At 44.0% G+C, this 18,729-nt stretch overlaps 1 protein-coding gene across 2 annotated transcripts in view; it reads left to right on the forward strand.

Annotated features, from left to right (window-relative positions):
* LOC149331107 (uncharacterized) overlaps positions 1–18,729 on the forward strand; it is a 121,888-nt gene that overhangs the window by 35,429 nt on the left and 67,730 nt on the right. The window lies entirely within an intron of this gene.

The raw sequence follows: 18,729 nt of genomic DNA on the forward strand, positions 1-18,729 counted from the left end.
TATAAGGAAAACCAGGACACGTGCAGAGAGATACCAGTTTCCACACAACACTATCTACAGAACCGTTCAAGGTACGCCATTTCCGATTTGAAGAGGCTCACCGACATATCGCTAACACAAAATACATCTCTCTTTCTTATATGGAATGCTTCCAATTTATTCCCTTGCCCTTGTATCTTTGCTTTTACATAAAATCTTTATCTCGTGAAACCGTGGTTGACACTATTTGCAGTATTTGAATCTAGCCTGTGGCAAATGTTCTGCCGCTCGACGGCATTCATAACACTCAGCGCAGTGCTGAGAAAGGTGTGCACCACTTACGTCTTTTACTGACCGTGCGTGCTCACCTGCCCCTTCATTGGTGCACCGCCCTGTTTGGCCCACGTAGGCTTTCCCGCATGACAGCGGTATTTCGTAAACCACCCCGATGCAGCAATTCGTGAACTTCTTTGCATGCTTGAGGCGGCACCCACTCTTGTCTTTTCTCGCGATGCGCGCGCAGAGCTGTGCCAGCTTGCGTGGGGCCGAGAAAACAACCGGTACGCCATGTTTGTCGGCCACTTTTTTCAAGTGGTGGGCTACCTCGTGCACATATGAAACTACTTCAGGTTTTACAGCCGCTTTTCTGTTATCACATGGCTGCTGCAACTTGATGGCTTTCATCTTCTTTGACAGGGCTTCAGCAACCGCTGTGATTATTGTGCCGGGAAACCCTGCCGAAAGTAATCTTTCAACCTGCTTATCAGAGCTCTCTTGCATGGTATGACAACACGATTTCATGAGAGCCGATTCAAGGCAAAGCTTGGCAATGGCGCGTTTCACAGTGTTCGACTTGGCCGAAGCATACGGTAGTAGCTCCTTGTGTGCTCGCGGTGCATATTGCCAACATGAATGGCCTTCACGCACAGTGATGTTTATGTCTAAAAACTGTAAAGACCCCCCCCCCACCAAGGCAGTTCATGCGTCCCTGAAGCCCTGTTAAAGAAGATGGAAGCCATCAAGTTGCAGCAGCCATGTGATAACAGAAAAGCGGCTGTAAAACCTGAAGTAGTTTCATATGTGCACGATGTAGCCCACCACTTGAACAAAGTGGCCAACAAACATGGCGTACCGGTTGTTTTCTCGGCCCCACGCAAGCTGGCACAGCTCTGCGCGCGCATCGCGAGCAAAGACAAGAGTGGGTGCCGCATCAGATATGCAAAGAAGTTCACGAATTGCTGCATCGGGGTGGTTTACGAAGTACCGCTGTCATGCGGGAAAGCCTATGTGGGCCAAACAGGGCGGTGCATCAATGAAAGGGCAGGTGAGCAAGCCCGGTCAGTAAAAGACGTAAGTGGTGCACACCTTTCTCAGCACTGCGCTGAGTGTCGAGCGGCAGAACATTTGTCACAGGCTAGATGCAAGTACTGCAAAAAGTGTCAACCACGGTTTCACGAGATAAACATTTTATGTAAAAACAATGACACAAGGGCAAGGGAACTATTGCAACCATTCCATATAAGAAAGAGAGGTGTATTTTGTGTTAGCGATACGTCGGCGAGCCTCTTCAAATCGGAAATGGCGCATCTTGAACGGTTCTGTAGATAGTGTTGTGTGGAAACCGGCATCTCTCTGCAAGTGTCCTGGCTTTCCTTATATTTGCTGCGCTGTTAGTGAATAAAGTTAGATGAAGTTTAGCGCTAGTCCTGTGTGGTCCTCTCTTGTGTACGTCTTGGTTGCGCTACAGTTCTTTTCTTACAACATGCACCATCTAGCCCAACAAAAAGTTCTTCTAAACCATTTTTCAAGCGTCTTTACGTCGCCGCTGTAGTTAAACTGTCGGCCGCAAAAGTTCGTCGGATATGGGAGTGCGGGGAAAAAAATATTTCGACGTGACGTAAGCCAGTCACTGGAATTGTTTGAAGGTGTGGTGAGAGCGAGCATGGTCCATCAGCTGGGGACATTACCAGGCGGCTGGATCGACATATATATATATATATATATATATATATATATATATATATATATATATATATATATATATATATATATATATATATATATGTATGTATGTATATATGTATGTATAAGGTAAAGTCACCAGAAATTGAAAAAACGTAACAAGATTTAATTCACTACATTTCGGCTGGTGGACCAGCCTTTTTCGAGTGTATTACAGTATTCGAAACAAGCAGCTTTTATAGCATCGCCGAGGTACAGGAAAAAATGTAAAACACAAATGCAAAACAATGGTGAGGGAAGAGGTTTAAAAAAAAAAAGTTGGTTACAACTTGAAAAGGCGGCAGGTGATCGGAAGGAGGTAACGACAGAAAAGTCGATGACAAGCGCGAAGCTCTACAGCGCACAACTGCCACAGAGTTGTGACCAAAAAAAAATCTTTACTGCACAAGACTACAAAATGGCACTCATCACGCATTGCGGTTACAAGCGCGAAGCGCCTGGCAGCCGCACAGCGAGAAGGCAACATTTGAGGAGAAAGTTCTTTTCAGGATTTCAGGAGAACATTTCAGGAGAAATGTTGCCTTCTCGCTGTGCGGCTGCCAGACGCTGCGCGCTTTTACCGCAATGCGTCATGAGTGCCATTTTGTAAAGTCTTGTGCAGCAAAGATTTTTTTTTTTGGTCACAACCCTGTGGCAGCTGTGCGCTGTAGAGCTTCGCGCTTGTCATCGATTTTTCTGTCGTTACCTCCATCCGAACACCTGCCGCCTTTTCAAGTTGTAACACACTTTTTTTTTACACCTCTTCCCTCACCATTGTTTTGCATTTGTGTTTTACATTTTTTCCTGTACCTCGCGGATGCTATAAAAGCTGCTTGCTTCGAATACTGTAATACACTCGAAAAAGGCTGGTCCTCCAGCCGAAACGTCGTGAATTAAATCTTGTTACGTTTTTTCAATTTCTGGTGACTTTATCTTATATTAATCAATCAGCTGCAAAGAAATAATTTTTGATATATATATATATATATATATATATATATATATATATATATATATATATATATTTACGAGGTTTGTTAGAAAAGTATCCGACCTTTGGCCGAAGAAAAAAAACTGGCATAACTGGAGCGTTAGAAACCTAATAACCTTCAAAGTAGTCTCCTTGGGGCTCCATATGCATCTCCCAGCGGTGCTGCCATTTTTGGAAGTATTCCGAAAAGACCCTTTTCGGAATGGAATTTAGCTCTGCTGTCGTTGCAGCAATAATGTCCTTTCTTTTCTGAAATCGCGCTCCTTTCAATGACCTCTTGATTTTAGGAAACAGCCAGAAGTCGTAGGGGGACATATCAGGAGAGTAAGGAGCCTGTTGAACTACAGGAGTCTGGTTTTTCGCCAGAAAAATCTGAATCAAATGCGTGGAATGTGCAGGAGCAATGCCGCGAGGGATGCGCCAATTTCTTGCTGACCTTAATTCCGGTCTCTTGCGCCGCACAGCACCACGTAGGCGATGGAGGACATCCCTGTAGTACTGTTTAGTCATTCTTTGACCCTGTGGGGTGCGTACTCGTGGTGTGCCACACAGAGGGAGTCAAAAAAGCAGTCAGCATCACTTTGACATTGCTGCGCACTTGTCGGGCCTTCTTTGGTCTTGGTGACGTGAAATGCGTCCTCTGTGACGACTGGGATTTGGTTTCCGGGTCGTACCCGTACACCCAAGACTCGTAACTAGTGATTACGGCGTCGGTGAAGTCAGGGTAACTGTTTGTGGAATCCAGCATCTCCTGTGAGACTTCAACACGAAGCTGCGTTTTCTCCACCGTCAGCAGCTTCGGCACGAATTTCGCCGCAACTCTCTCCATGGCCAAATCTTCGGTGATTGCTGATGTCCACCTTTTCCGCAATTTCTCGGATAGTCACACAACAGTCCCGCATCACCACAGCGTTCACTTCGGCAATTACCTGGTCATTTCGGCATGTTGATGGCCGGCCGGAGCGTGGCTCTCTCTCCACGGATGTGCGGCCGTCTTTAAACCAGTTGCACCACTGCTTAATCTGTGTGCTGCTCATAGCGTCATCACCGAAAGCCGTCTGAACATTTCGAATAATTTCCACTTGGCTATGGCCAAGTTTCTGGCAAAATTTTAGGTAGTAGCGCTGCTCCTCTCGCTCCGCCATTTTCCTTGCAACAAAAAACCGACGAGAGCACTGCGCACTCCCTCACTCAAATGCTGCTTCCCAGCGACTGACCCTATCGGCAGGCGGGAAAAAATTCGTGCATGCGCACGAGGGTTCAAGGTCGGCTGCTGTAAGCGCGCTTGTTTCATATCCATCAGGTGTTCGCAAAAAAAAAAATAAAGTCGGATACTTTTCTAACAGACATCGTATATATTGTTTTCCGAGAACACGCGTTCGGCAAACTTCTGAGTCAGTACAAGGTTGCATTTTTATACAGAAATGGAGTGAATCGTGTCAGAAGCGTATAGCGGGCCCTACCGGCATAGATTTAAAATACGGTGCGGATATCCTCTTGCGAGACGTAGAAGGCATAATAATTGTAGAAGAATAATAATTATTTCACCGCGTGCATTGGGGTAGTTCCCTCTTTTTTCCTAAATCCGTCTTAGCAAGTACCACAGACAGAGCTCTCTTTCGAACCATGCATTCCGGCAGGTTTCGTGGTTCAGATTTTTTTAGTAATAAATAGCCGACTGGACCCGTAGGCAAAACGCTCGCCAAAGAAATGGTGTAGTACCCGTGTGTCCACTCTGGGCATTGCAAAGCTGTTGCAGGCAGTGCGCAAAAGTCTATTTTTTGCCAGACTACCGCACTCTGCATAACTGTAGAAGACAGTCTGAAAAGTCTATTAGGGCGTAGCTGTTTTCTCCCGGCTTCTTCAAGCCGAAATATCACAAGTAGAGGCGTTTCAGGGATAACCCAGGCCGCTCTGGTGATGTTTTTGTTTTGTTTACTCCTGACAATGTCTGAATACTTTCATGAGAAAACTGAAGAAAGCGCATAAAGTATGAAAACGCAATTCGTGCACTTTTTCCCACTTTGCTACTTATTGTACACGGCAGGCTGCTGGGTTCCGGAGCTGTTCACAGGCTGTTTAGGAAGCGCCATATTGCGCGTTTTCCTCACCGAGTCCGCGTTGACGCAATGTTTAAAGAATCTGGCACCGCAACTCGAAGCCCTGTGGCTTGGAAAGGCATAGTCGCCGAAGGAATGTGTTTATTCGTCGCTGCCAAATGTTTTGCCACACAACCACCGCTTGCAGGGACCTGCTTCCAAGCACTCCTGTAGTTCTTGTGCCGCGGGAGGAAGAGGCACGTATCTAAAAAGAAAGCAAAGACAAAAGAAAACGAAGCCGCTATATTGGAAGTCAACAAGAAATCCCGAGGTCGAACAACCGACAAAAAAAAAAAAATGGAGGAGTGAAGACGAACTAAAGCAGCCTCACTGCTGTGTGTGCTATGCGCCGTGTTTTTAGGAATATAGCACCCCTCTGACCATACATTTTTAAATGATGATGTTCTACGCCGTGTGGACTATTAACTACTACTGCTACTAAAGATATTTTTACTGCTGTGCAGTTTTTTTTTTCAGGATCACCCATTTTTGACATATGTCATCCCCAATTGTGTTCTCGCTATACCGTAGCTTTTTTACGGTTGCGCTAGCTGAATGCTTCTGCTGGCCCCGTGGCCGTGCGCGCAAGTGCTTTCTCGCAGTAGGTGCTCTCCGAGGAAATTTGAAATAGCAGTCAGTGACTCAGCAGCAACCTTTGTTTTTGAAACCTGGCATTGTACTGGTCATAACGGGCTGTGGTACTGAAGCACGACATCACCTGCGTTGATAACTACTTCTGTGAACGGAGAGTGACGAGTTACGATGATGCACCTCGTTATGTCAGGACGGCATGAAAAGCAATAAGAGTTGATTGTACTCCTGGCCTTTACGAACTGTACATCGGATCTGGGCAGCCTAGTAGTAGTAGTAGTAGTAGTAATAGTAGTAGTAGTAGTAGTAGTAGTAGTAGTAGTAGTAGTAGTAGTAGTAGTAGTAGTATAGTAGTAGTAGTAAAAACACCTTGCAGTAGTAATAAAATCTTTTTAGCCACAATTCAGCCGCGCGGACTCCACACTAAAGGTGGATTATAAACCAGAAATTGCGGCACTTACATATGGCGCTGTGGCGGTACGAGCGGGAGTGTTCGCTATTTACGGCGCTCTCGCGACCTCCAAGACCTCGCTTTGTGAGAGAAGCGAAGTGGATTTGCTATCGCTGGCAGCCTGACGACTGCGGTAACTGGGTGTCGACGTGACCGTCACTAGTCGGATGTAAACATAGCCGAGACCACCGGAGAACCCGCATGGAACGAAACAATGATGGAGAGTATTTATGACGGTGCCACTCCGGGACTCACTGCATCCAGCTCTCGCACTGCCGTCGCTCCCTTGTTAATGCGGTCCTGGTTCCGTGCCGTTCAAGCGATAAAGTCCCGGACACTAAGAACGCCTCCTAGTGGAGGAATGTGCTGTTTACGCTTGTCCGTGTGTGGCGATGTAATGCATGACGCGGTGTTCGCAGTTCGCGGACGCTCCGTGCCTTTCTCACTCTTGCACCAGTCTGGCTCGGATGGCACGGCGTCAAGCACAACTCAACAAAAACGCTCTCGCTTAGAACACGAAAACACCTGCCACATACTCTGCTTTACAGCTTGCTTATTTTAGTTCCAGACGGGACTGTGGTGTCTACTCGTGTTTCATTTTCTTTTCACTGAAACGCAAGGTCGAAGGGGAATGTTAGGCATCGTCCTCGCATTAAGGGAAGCCAATGAAAAGCTTACTGTTTAGTGTGATCTTCTGAGACAACAAGATTGCCAGCTTGAGCAAAGAATTACAGCTGGAGAGCAGTATTCACGCAGGTGCAACCTAGAAATGAAGGGAATGCCTCAGCTGGAGAGAGAAAACCTTCCTAAAACGCTCGAGCGAGTTGGGGAACTACTGAGCACGCCCATTACTGAAGGCGACATCGAAGTATGTCATCGGATTCCTACGAAAAACAAAAACGAGCCATCTTACATTGTTGTTCAATTTAAGAGCCGCTCAAGACGTGACGAGGTGCTCCAGAAAGCAAAGAAAACGCGTATATCAACGGAAGACTTTGGTCTCTCGCCCAAGGAGCCTGTGTTCGTGAATGAGCACCTGTGCCCTGCTGTGAAACAGTTGCTCGGAGCTGCGGTTGCAAAAAAGAAATCCGCAAAGTGGAGTTATGTCTGGACGAGCGGTGGAAAAGTACTGGCCAAGAAAACAGACACATCATCTGTACGCTACATTCGTACCGTTCACGATATTGAGATGACGTAAAAAGCGTCTTTCCATTTGCTGGCACTTCTTTCACACTAATAATGGCCCTTTCTCCGAGTGACGTCAATTACAAAGTCAAGTCTTGTAGAAATTTCAGTCTTAGTTGTTTTTCACTTAAACATACGTTCTGCCGGACACAAAGATGATGCTCTGTCAGTACTGTTAGACGAGTTCAACTTCTCATTTGATTTAATAATGCTGACAAAAACATGGTACACTTCTGGCACGTAAATCTATAAGCGTCAAGGCTACCGCAGCTTCTTTATGAACAGAGCAAATCGACATGGGGGAGGCGTTGCAATTTTAGCAAAGAATGAAATAGAGTGTGAAATTCTTCCGGAATTTTCTGTTATTTCTCAGGACTTTGCATGCATATTTTTATTACCTGGCAATTACATTTTCTGTGTGATGTATCGTCCGCCTGATGGCGGTTTGAACTCTTTTATTGCTCACTTTGATAGTCTCTTGAACCATGTCAATGAGGGAAGATGCAAGTTACTACTCGGAGGCGATATTAACATTGATCTGTTGAAAGCTAGTTCCCAGAAAGCTTTGCTCTTGTCTAATGTAGTATCAAATGGCCATACCGTTATCGCAGACACGCCCACTCGGGTTACTGCGTGCACAGCGACGCTCATTGATATCTGTATCACTAATACAGATACAGATGATGATTTATCAGGCGCGCTGTGCTCAGACATAAGTGATCATTTTCCCATATTTTTTCTTTCGAAAGCTGCCGTCAAACCAAAGCGTGAGAGCATAGAAACGTCATATCGGAACATCACGCCTAGAAACTTGGGTGCCTTTCATAGTAGCCTCATGAACGAACAGTGGAATACAGTTAAACGCTGCGATTCTGCTGATGCTGCCTACGAAGCGTTTATTTGTATATTCAAGAGCATTTACCATGAGCATTTTCCTGAAAAACGCTTCAACAAAAAGTGCACTAAAGGCCGTAAGCCATGGATCAGCCACGAATCTCTGAAACGAATACAGCATCAAAGTTAAACTATACGAAAAATTTTTGAAAACGAAGTCGATTGCAGACCTGACTAAATACAAGCAGTACCGCAATAAGTTATACTCATTTTTGAGGAGTGAGAAAAGTAAGTATCTACATAACCAGTTTAGTAGTGATTGCTGCAAGGGAACGGCTGATGTTTGGAGGAAACCTAACGGATTGTTGAATCGTTCACAAGCGTCTTTGGGCGTTAATGATCTTATTCTGGAAGGGCGTCACATACATGGTAGAGACTTGGCGGAAAAATTCAACAAATTCTTTAAGGACGTTGCCAGTCAGGCGCAGCACGCCTTAGCCACAGCATGCGACATTAAGAGAAATAGTCACACCATATATTTAGAACCTACCGTGAATTTGAAGTGCGAGATATATATAGATCTTTAAACAATACCAAAGCACGGGATATCGACGATATTCAAATAGAACCGGTAAAATATGTGCTCGATGCCATTGCCCCGCTGCTTGCTCATATCTACAACGTTGCGTTATCAATTGGTTGCTTCCCTAAGCTGATGCAAGTTTCCAAAGTTATAGTTTTATTTAAAAGTGGCGACAGAAATTATTTACGAAATTACAGGCCATTTTCCATTTTGCCTATTTTTTTCGAAAGGTCTCGAAAAAATAATTTATAAAAGAGTATCCAATTTTTGTCAGAAGTTTCATGTTATCAGCCCGTCACAGCATGGATTCCTCTACGGCAAGTCCACTGAAACGGCCCTGCTGACGCAGAAGGAAATTATTCTCAAAGCCTTTGAACTTAAGCTATTTTGCATAGGGATTTACGTTGATTTTTCAAAGCCTTTTGACCGCCTCAATCACAAAACTCTGTTTAAAAAGCTGGAATTGTACGGAATTCGTGGGAAATCCTTACTTCTGCTTAAGTCCTATCTGCAGCATCGTGTCCAGTGCGGTAGCATTGGAAACGCTACATCCTCCTTGGAGGATATTTCTACAGGTGTACCCCAAGGAAGTATTCTGGGGCCGCTGCTTTTCATTTTGTTTATTAATGACATTACTTCTATAAGCAATGACCCTAAATATGTTATCTATGCAGACGATACTACGTTATTATTTCAAGGTAGTGACATGCAGTTTCTGGTGCACACAGTTAATGACACCCTGTTAGCATTAAATAAATGGATTGAACTAAACTCGCTGCTTATTAATACCTCAAAAACAAAAGCTGTCTTTTTCATCCACGACAACGTGTGATGCCAACAAACTATGAATTATACCTTGGAAATTGCCGAATAACATTTGTTGAGACAATAAAAACTTTAAGTGTTTACTATTTAAGGCAAATATGTTGAGATGCCCACTTTGAACATGTCGAAGTACAACTTTCAAAAAGTGCCGGGATATTAGCTAGATTGCGCTATTTTCTTTCTATTTCTGTTAAGATTTTGATCTATAGCGCCTTGTTTCTTTGTTATCTTAATTACTGTTTTTTGGTATGGGTAAATTCTACTCAGAAGAATGTTACCAGAGTATACCCTTTGCAAAAAACGTCAATCCGTTATATTGCAAACATGAATTATTATTCTCATACTAAAGGACTATTTAAATGTTACAATATTGTTCCTGTGCATAATTTATATGACTACTGTTTATGTGTTAAGTACAAAAAATGTGTCAATAATAACCAGCACGTGTTTCTGCAGCTAGCTGATCTTAAGGCCAATGTACCAACTTACACACTTCGGCACCAAGAATTCTGGCACGTTCCAAGTTCTAGAACTCAATTCGGTTGCCAGATGTTGTGTTCAACTATGCCACGACTTCTAACTATCTTTTGTACCAGCAACGTACCATTGGAAAAATGCAGCTTGCGTTCCATCAAAACCAGGTTCCTCTCATAACTTGTCAATGTAAATGAATGGTGGAAGAGTGATCTGTACCATCTGTATATTTTTGTTTTCTTAATAGTATTTCATCTACAAACTAACAGAATATGAATTGATATGTGATTACTTTGTGTGCTGTTTCGCTGTATGCCATGTACAGGGGGGCGCCGGCGCATTCAAGCGAAAATTTTTTCGCTTTTTGCCGGTGCTTGCCCACATATTTTTGGTGTAAATAAATATGAATGAATGAATGAATGAATGAATGAATGAATGAATGAATGAATGAATGAATGAATGAATGAATGAATGAATGAATGAATGAGCGTACAACAAGGCCGCATCGAAAGTTGATCTTGCGCGTCGTGACTTTGTTAACGATCGTCCGACGGCTCCAGTTCTTTCTAGTAATTTTGCCGAATAACGTCTGTTACTACCTTTGTTGGACTATGCGCACAGCAAAATAATTGTGTGAGCAGCTCAAAGCAGGAAGGTGAGATGCAGAACCCCACTCCCTGGCATATACTGCCGTGTAGTGCAGTGCAACCTGTCGGAGGGGCAGGCCCATTCCAAATGATATGGCCGCCGCGGTGGCTCAGTGGCTATGGTGCTCGGCTGCTGGCCCGAAAGACGCGGGTTCGATCCCGGCCGCGGCGGCTGGAATTTCTTTGGAGGAGAAATTCTAGAGGCCCGTGTACTGTGCGATGTCAGTGCACGTTAAAGAACCCCAGGTGGTCGAAATTTCCGGAGCCCCCCACTACGGCGTCTCTCATAGCCTTAGTCGCTTTGGGACGTTAAACCCCATAAACCAAACCAAACCACACCAAATGATATGGATGTGCAGTGATTTCGTCACTGCTGCTTTTTATTGATTCCACAGTCGAATTTCGAAAGAAAAAGGGGGGGGGGGGGGTGTACACTGGTTACACTGGTAGAGTAACCAAAGTTTTAGCGACGTCATACCAAAATACAATGACGTACAATGAGCGGGGTACAGCCGCAGCCATAAGGCAACACTGACGAGCCACGTGAGCGCAGTTGACGCACCAGCGAGCTTCATATGCTGCGAACCGCCACTCGCTCGGTTAGTTTTTGCGAACGTATTGCCGAACTAGCCATGCTTACTGGAATTTTGCAAAGTGCTTCGCATCCTCACGCGAACCCACGCGAGGCCCACAGCTTTCTGTGCCCCCTTGACCAGGTAACGGAGTTGAGTGCACTAGAAAGTGACGTCACTGTCCAACTCGGCGTTCCGAAACCGAAAATCGTTCACCTAAAATTGCGATATTAGATCATTCACTGTGAATACATGAATCTTCGAGTGTGTATCATGCTTCCTGGCGCAATAAGAAACGGTTGAAACAAATAACGCGACGACCGCAAATTTCAGAATGAAGAACAAAAGATAATCTCAGGTTCCATCAATGTAACTAGAGCAATCCGAGAACGGCGTGGCAATAATTTGTGTTCCAGGCAGGGCAGGTTATCGAATAATAACGGATACAGTAATAATCAGGGATTCATCACGTAGGATGTTTCGTAAAAAACAATACCATATTTTCCTCGTGCGGCTTGAACGCGTACGAAGGAGCACGGATCGACGATTTTACGCGATAGCGTATCGGCCAGGTGTCGCAGAAAAGCCGGCTTCGGCGGCATCGTTGTCCGTTAGCGAAAAATCCTGCTTGGTCGACAGGCTTATGATGTCGCAGCCACATGACCTCACGCGGGAATTTTAAACACTCCACAACGCTCACGTTAAACGTGACGTCACGCGTCTAATGAAAGTGATTAAAACGTGAAAAGTAATGCGAATTAAAGGCCACCGCATGCCTGAAATGATTTAACTTTTAAAAGTAGTTGACTTCACGAAAGGAAAAGTTTAAACAATTTACGGTTTTAGGCGGAATTCGAATTCACGTCTCTCAGATTGCGGCGAGCCAGACACGCCACCGACTAGAGCACGCAAGACACTGTGCGGTTTAGGAGCAAGCGGTGGTTTGCATGTATGTCGCGTGGATCGCGTAATGTGGTATCTCTCGACTATAGGCTAATTACTGTGTGTAATTAGAGATGACCACAAGTCGCAGTGGCCTCATACCCCTAATGCTGAGCTGAAGTGTCCCCGTAATTTTTATAGAATAGGAATTTTCCCGTCAGGTTCTCTTCCTGCCTTAAGGCAGGGGAAATGGAATTTAGTGCAAAGATAGCTTAATGGTCGTTTGTGTTTCATTTTATAGGAAAACATTCTCCAAATGGGTGGTAATTCTCTACAAGGATTTACAAATATTTTGCATTCATTGGTGCATCAATGAATGTCCGCTAAGATCTAATAAATTTGCATGCTTATGTGATGAGCAGCGGTAATTAGTAAGCTAACTATAGCTTTAATCTTAAATATCGGAACATAAGTAATGACAAAGTCTCTATAATTACATGAAGGTCAATGTAGTTGCACAGGTGAGAATTGAGTGTAGCGGAAATGCATTAGTCGATTAATTGGTAGTTGCAAGAAAGATGTCTGCGCTGTGGCGGGAGCCACTAATTTGTGCTTCAGTTTTGTGTACTGCTATAGAGTTTGCTATTAGAGAGAAAGTAATGTAAAAAAAACAGCTCCATCAGACTTTTCGCTCTACGGAAAGCTTGAATCCTGTAACCTTGTACTCGCTTCAGGTTTTACGTATAATATTATACTTTTATTTCCATCAGATCAAATATAGTTTGATGGAGGATGGCAGAAAAGAAAAGTGGCTGTCCGCTTGACGGAGTTCTCACCTCCTGTTCAGAGGGCAGTTACTGGGGAAGAGAAACTCATTATATAACTCTATTCAAAAGCTTTTCAATATAACATGTCACGTTCAATATACATGATTAAAAGAACGTCAAAATAAACATAACAGTGCGCGCAGTCAAACAGAACACAAGGGACTATAAGCAATGAACAGCACAATAGGCGGATAAGCATCAAATAAAAAATGGTGGAAATCACTTTATACAACAGCAGTTGATGTATTAGCAATAACTGAAATGAAGAGTAATACTTTGCAGAGAGGAGATAGTAATTTCAGGGAAGCCAACGCTAGTTTCAATTAACTGGTGTAGTAAAAGCGGTAATTGATAACTAACACTTTGGCGGTCGTAGTTTGTTCTCGTAAATGGTAAAACTCACCATCGCTTATGGCGATGCAGATAGGGCGAAGCACACTGATGCAAATAGCCAGAGAGGAAATGGTGTCAATATGTTGGTTGTGATCAACTTTATACAAACGCAACAGTCTCTAGGCATAGATATTTAGCATGGTAACGAGATCAGTGGAAAGTCTAAATACTGCGCATTTAAGCGGTAAATGAAACAGAAACAACCATATTATTCTTCATCGCAGCATGGCACTGTGGAACATTGCTGGAACGTGTAAAAATCAGATGATAAATTCCGCGCATTGCAGTTAAAGAGCAAGCTGACATCCAGAGCCCCGTAAAACCCGAAGCTAGCTACCATCAGCCGCAGATTTCTCAACAGGACTAAAATCGGGATTTCTGGAGCATTTGCCGTTCACTAGACTCTGGATCTGGTGCGTTTGTTGCTAGGAAGGGCTGTAATTGATAGACAAGAATGCGGCGTCTGTTTTGCAGGTAGCAGCACCCCAATGATGTCCAAGCTAAGACTGCCACGGATGTAATACGGCTTCACCTCCGCAGGGTCGACGTAGACGCAGCGCAGGTTGTTGCGAGCCTTAGCAAGCTGTTGGTTTGCGTTTAGGGACTCTTCTTTATTCCACGCCAGTTACTCTCTTTTTTGCAGATTAGTGGAAGCCAAGCGAGGCTGGTAAAGATAAGGCATTGACCTCAGGGGCGAGCGAAATCCACGCTGGATGAAGTTACTGGCGCGGATAAGAACACAGCTCAGTGTAGGGGGCAAAAATAGCAGCCGCCACATGTGGCTTATTTTTTATTTCACTTTATTTTTGCCCGCGATCGATATAACATTCATAGAAAAGGATTAGAGGACAAGAATGGATGAGGCAGTCAGTGATGCAGATCGAAAACAAAGATATTGATAGTGGTGAGGAAGGTAAATGGCGGTCATTGAGAGAGTACCATGCGATGGGTAGCCGAAGTTTTGTGACCTTCCGGAAATTAAATCGGTGCAGATAGTTACGAATGTTAGCGGCGATGCGTGAAGATTTCAACGAATCAAAGCTGGTTCTTCGAGTTTGACTGAAAAACTTCGCGGTAATGAATTAACTTGCTTTGCTGGAGACTGCCGGGGACGGGTGATGTATAGACGGTGTTGCCTTTTTTTTGCAGATAATTATGTTAATGATAACTGCATTCAATGACTTTCGCGAGGCGACAAAGTTTCATCTTATCATGTAGCTGTGCGTAACACTACAACAATGAAAGAAGTAGAGTTTAATACCCATACTGCTCACTTAAAAACTTGCTCGCCAGGGGCGTCTTTTTGACTAGAATTACCTTTAAAGATAAGGTGATCACAAAATGAACAAGGGAGGGGAAAACCTCAGTTTGCTAGAGCCAACGTTTCGACAAGGGGACTTGTCTTCGTCTGGGCCCAGACGAAGACAAGTCCCCTTGTCGAAACGTTGGCTCTAGCAAACTGAGGTTTTCCCCTCCCTTGTTCATTTTGTGATCGCCAAGGACCATCTACCGCACCCTCTCTCTACCATGGACTTTAAAGATAAGGGTAATTACAGTAAGAAATGTTACCCCTAAAACCTTAAAAACACAACAGTAATTGAAATTAATGGTTCTAACCCAAGCATGCTGAAATAAGTTCGAGGCTCAGTCCGCAGGTAGGTTCTCTTCTGGCATACTTGACTTCGACGATTTATATTTTGCGCGATAATCTAACTATAGAGCTGCGAGATTTTCCGCCATTCCCTGTGGTGAAGAATCGATAGAGGTGGCTTTAGAGGAGTCCAGAGTCATGTATAAAACGTGTTTGAAGACGTTTCTCCAAACGGAAAAACTAAGCTTTTCACGTATTGTTGTCGTGAAGCAAACTGTGCCCACACCGGCGTGCTTTACGAAATAAAAAAAGTTTAATCTGCGAGTTGTTGCCCGATTTGTGATCACATGATAATGTTAGTTTTTTGTCCGCGAACAGGTCCTTATCAATCTGACACACCAGAGTTTGCTAGGGTCAGATTGTCGAGAGATATATTGTTCGTTGTATTTCACTTGCGGGTACCATGCATATCGGAAGGCGTGGAATGCTTCTTGCTTCCAAATTCGATCACGCCCCTGAGGTGGCACTAAAAAAATTGCGAGGACGCTTTGGCAACCAAAGTGTTGAGAGGCGGAAGCCGAGGACACTATGCAGTGACGGCTTCCGGTGGATGTGACGTCACACCGTTCTTGCGGTTATATCGATACCCAAATTAAACATCTTTCGAGAATCTTAAGTGTTAATTACGTTTAATTACACACATTTTTCCATCTAATTTGACATAAATCCGTCGTTTTTCCGGCCATTCTGTGACAATTTCGCTATGCCGTGACGACTTCCGGTGGATGTGATGTCACATCCTTTCATTAGACGGCGATTGTCTCAAATGTACAGCTCACCTCGCTTGATTAGCACTGAGCTTTGCGTTCTTTTTATTATTACGAAGACTTGCCGTGGGGCATAAGATGGGGCAGCCATTATGCTACACAAGGTCGTGGAGGCTGCTTTCATTGCGTTCTTTTCACTTCAGTTGTTTTTCCAAAGCATACCTCGCGGCTATCGCATTCATTCATTCATTCATTCATTCATTCATTCATTCATTCATTCATTCATTCATTCATTCATTCATTCATTCATTCATTCATTTAATTTTTTTAATGACTGAGAAGAACTAATAGTGTTTGACAGGCCACCGCATCAGTCATGCCAAACTTGCATTTATTTATTCCTTCATTGCATCACAGCCAAGGTGGTGAAGCATTTCAGAAAGCGCACATGTAGACAACAGGATAGCTAAGCGGGCTAGTTGGTGATACATTATGCAAAAAACAGCGAGAACAATCGGGGACAAAAGGAAGAATACGCAGGAGCAAGCGCTTGTTCCTGTGTATTCTTCCTTTCGTGCCCATTTGTTCGCGCTGTTTTTTGCATAATAGTACATGTATAGTTTTCGTTGGCGTACACAGTTTTGGTTGAAAATTTCAAGCTGTTACTTAGTGCCGTTTGGTAGCAACTTTAGACTCACAACACAAGCAGGTCGAAGAACTTTCACGTTTTAGAATGTCCACCTTTGTTGCGCAATGAGCAGGCAGCTTTGACTTCATGTAGAGCTTCCTAAGACCCTTAGTGTAATTGAGCGTAGCTATGTATAACTGAACACAGCACACATTACTGACCGCAACAGTTGTTCCTGATATATCGCTTATGCTTCCTGTTGCTGCCTTAAGTGTAATTATATGGCTGCATATTTAACGATCCCTGGTACCGTTTCAGTAAATGGGTGCTGGGACCTCCGACCCGGCGTTAACAGGTATGTAGCAGTTTTTTGTTAATATAAATTAACCTTCCCCTGTCAACCTTATATTTCGCATGTACTTCACGTCAAACCACTCATTACATCGGATGCCAGCTGTTCGACAGTTATTAGAGAAATATCGTTTTTTTTTTTCTATAGACTTTTCCATCGGGCGAGACAGATGCCTCTCTGGGCTGTTTCAAAACGTTCCCGCTGCCACTTTCAGTGTGCTGACGTCACATGCACACAACAGCCCAGCAAGCAATATGGCGACGCCCTGGGAGCTTTTACTGCAAAGGCCTATAGTCAACGGCACTTCATTTTCAGTCATCGCAGACACCCTCAACGCACAGGCTAGGTGTCCCAGAGGGGAATGTTTTGCATACGAAAGAAAAAGAAAAAACATAGTACGTACAAACTTGCTACAAAATTTGTCCAAATATAATAATGAAGAAATTCGTATTTGAAAAAGTAATGTTCCTGAACGAGGTCAAATTTTTACACGAAGAATGAGAGTATAATGCAGGGAACAAGAAACTTTGCATGAGTGCAGAGGCACTACAGCAAAGCCATGAAACCTTAGTGGATTTATGATGGAATTCATTACTTGGAACACATCACAAACGCAACTGTATGCAGTGTATTACATGAAACCGTGCATCTGCATTGGTACTATTCCTGGGACCTGCCAGAGACGAAAATGTGCTGACGATCTCAGACTTCATAAGGTACCCGGCTATGAACATCTCATGGTATATACCTCGTCATACGCAACTCTACCTTGCCATTTAGGGTACGGTCATTCGAGATGCCATTTTGGGCAAAAAGAGTAACGCCGACATCTGGAGCGGACCAGGAGTTCCTAGATTTCTACCAGAACTAAAGTGTCGGCGCCTGCTAGGAACAAACTACCTCGTACTGCAATGCTATATCCCTGCTGTGAAGCTGGGCTTGGGCTCATATACCCAGTGGGTACTGAAACTCCCTTGAACGTCCTGTGGAAGTGCAGTGGAAGTCCAGTGTTCATTCGGATACGAAGTAGGCGTGGCCATCTTACGCCTCTTAGCGGCAGCCGCTGCGTAGTGCCCAAAATATCGTGCATTTGTTGATACAAATGTAGTAAACATTCTGAAGTCACTTCAACTTCCAAAATTCGTGGGCTGCCGTGCCGATGCTCGGTTTGTGGTGCACTGGATATGGAAGGCGTTCATCGCTTCTTTGTGCGCAATATGAGTGCCATATTTATCATTAGATGGCGTTACGCGTCATCGTATTATCATCATCATTACTGTAGTAGAACGTAAAGGTTGTGGGGCGTTGGTTTGACCTGGGCGTGATTAAGAGGATTTAGCTTGCATTTTTCTGCTCAGTCGTTTCGTGTCAAGGTATGGTAGTTATTTCTACTAACAGAATTTTTACAGACAATCGGAACCTTCAAAGTTCATAACGACGTCTGCATGACAAAAGAAACGCGAACGAAGGACATGCCCAGTATTAGAGTGCAGACGTAGAGAGCGCGATTGTCCGTGTCGTCTATTGTCTGCCTCCAGCGACAGCGCACGGGATACGTTCCGAATAATATACATAAAAAAGAACGCCAAAACGACAGGTATGCCCGCTTCGCAAAAATGAAGTAAAAAAGTCTTGTACAGGATTATTCCCGTCGTTTAGTATTTCGAGTTCGATCCTCAGGAACTAAATAACAGGTCGGCAATGGAAAACGTGATGCTTACTGTAGCTTTATAGAATAATGCCGCATTTAACCAATCTGCGTAGTGCATCTTAGCGCGTCAACTTTCACCGTTCCCCTTTGTTTCATACAGTCCACTGCAATTTTGTTCCGAGGGCGAAGCAGTTCTGACACGTTAAAACGAAAGTTTTTCGCTATGTCGCGAAACCCCGCTTGTCACAACCAATCTGCAAACGTAACAAATTATAGCTCTCAGCGAACTGGTTAAGCTACCCTAGTGTAGTTGCGTATTGAAAAATTATAAACTGTTATTTAGCTCCTCAGTGGTGCGACTAAGTAACAACTCTACGTGGAACTTTACTCTATTGGGCCCTCGCAG

The sequence above is a fragment of the Amblyomma mixtum genome, chromosome 8 (assembly GCF_055824585.1).
Source record: "Amblyomma mixtum isolate Tamu chromosome 8, ASM5582458v1, whole genome shotgun sequence".
NCBI lineage: Eukaryota > Metazoa > Arthropoda > Arachnida > Ixodida > Ixodidae > Amblyomma > Amblyomma mixtum.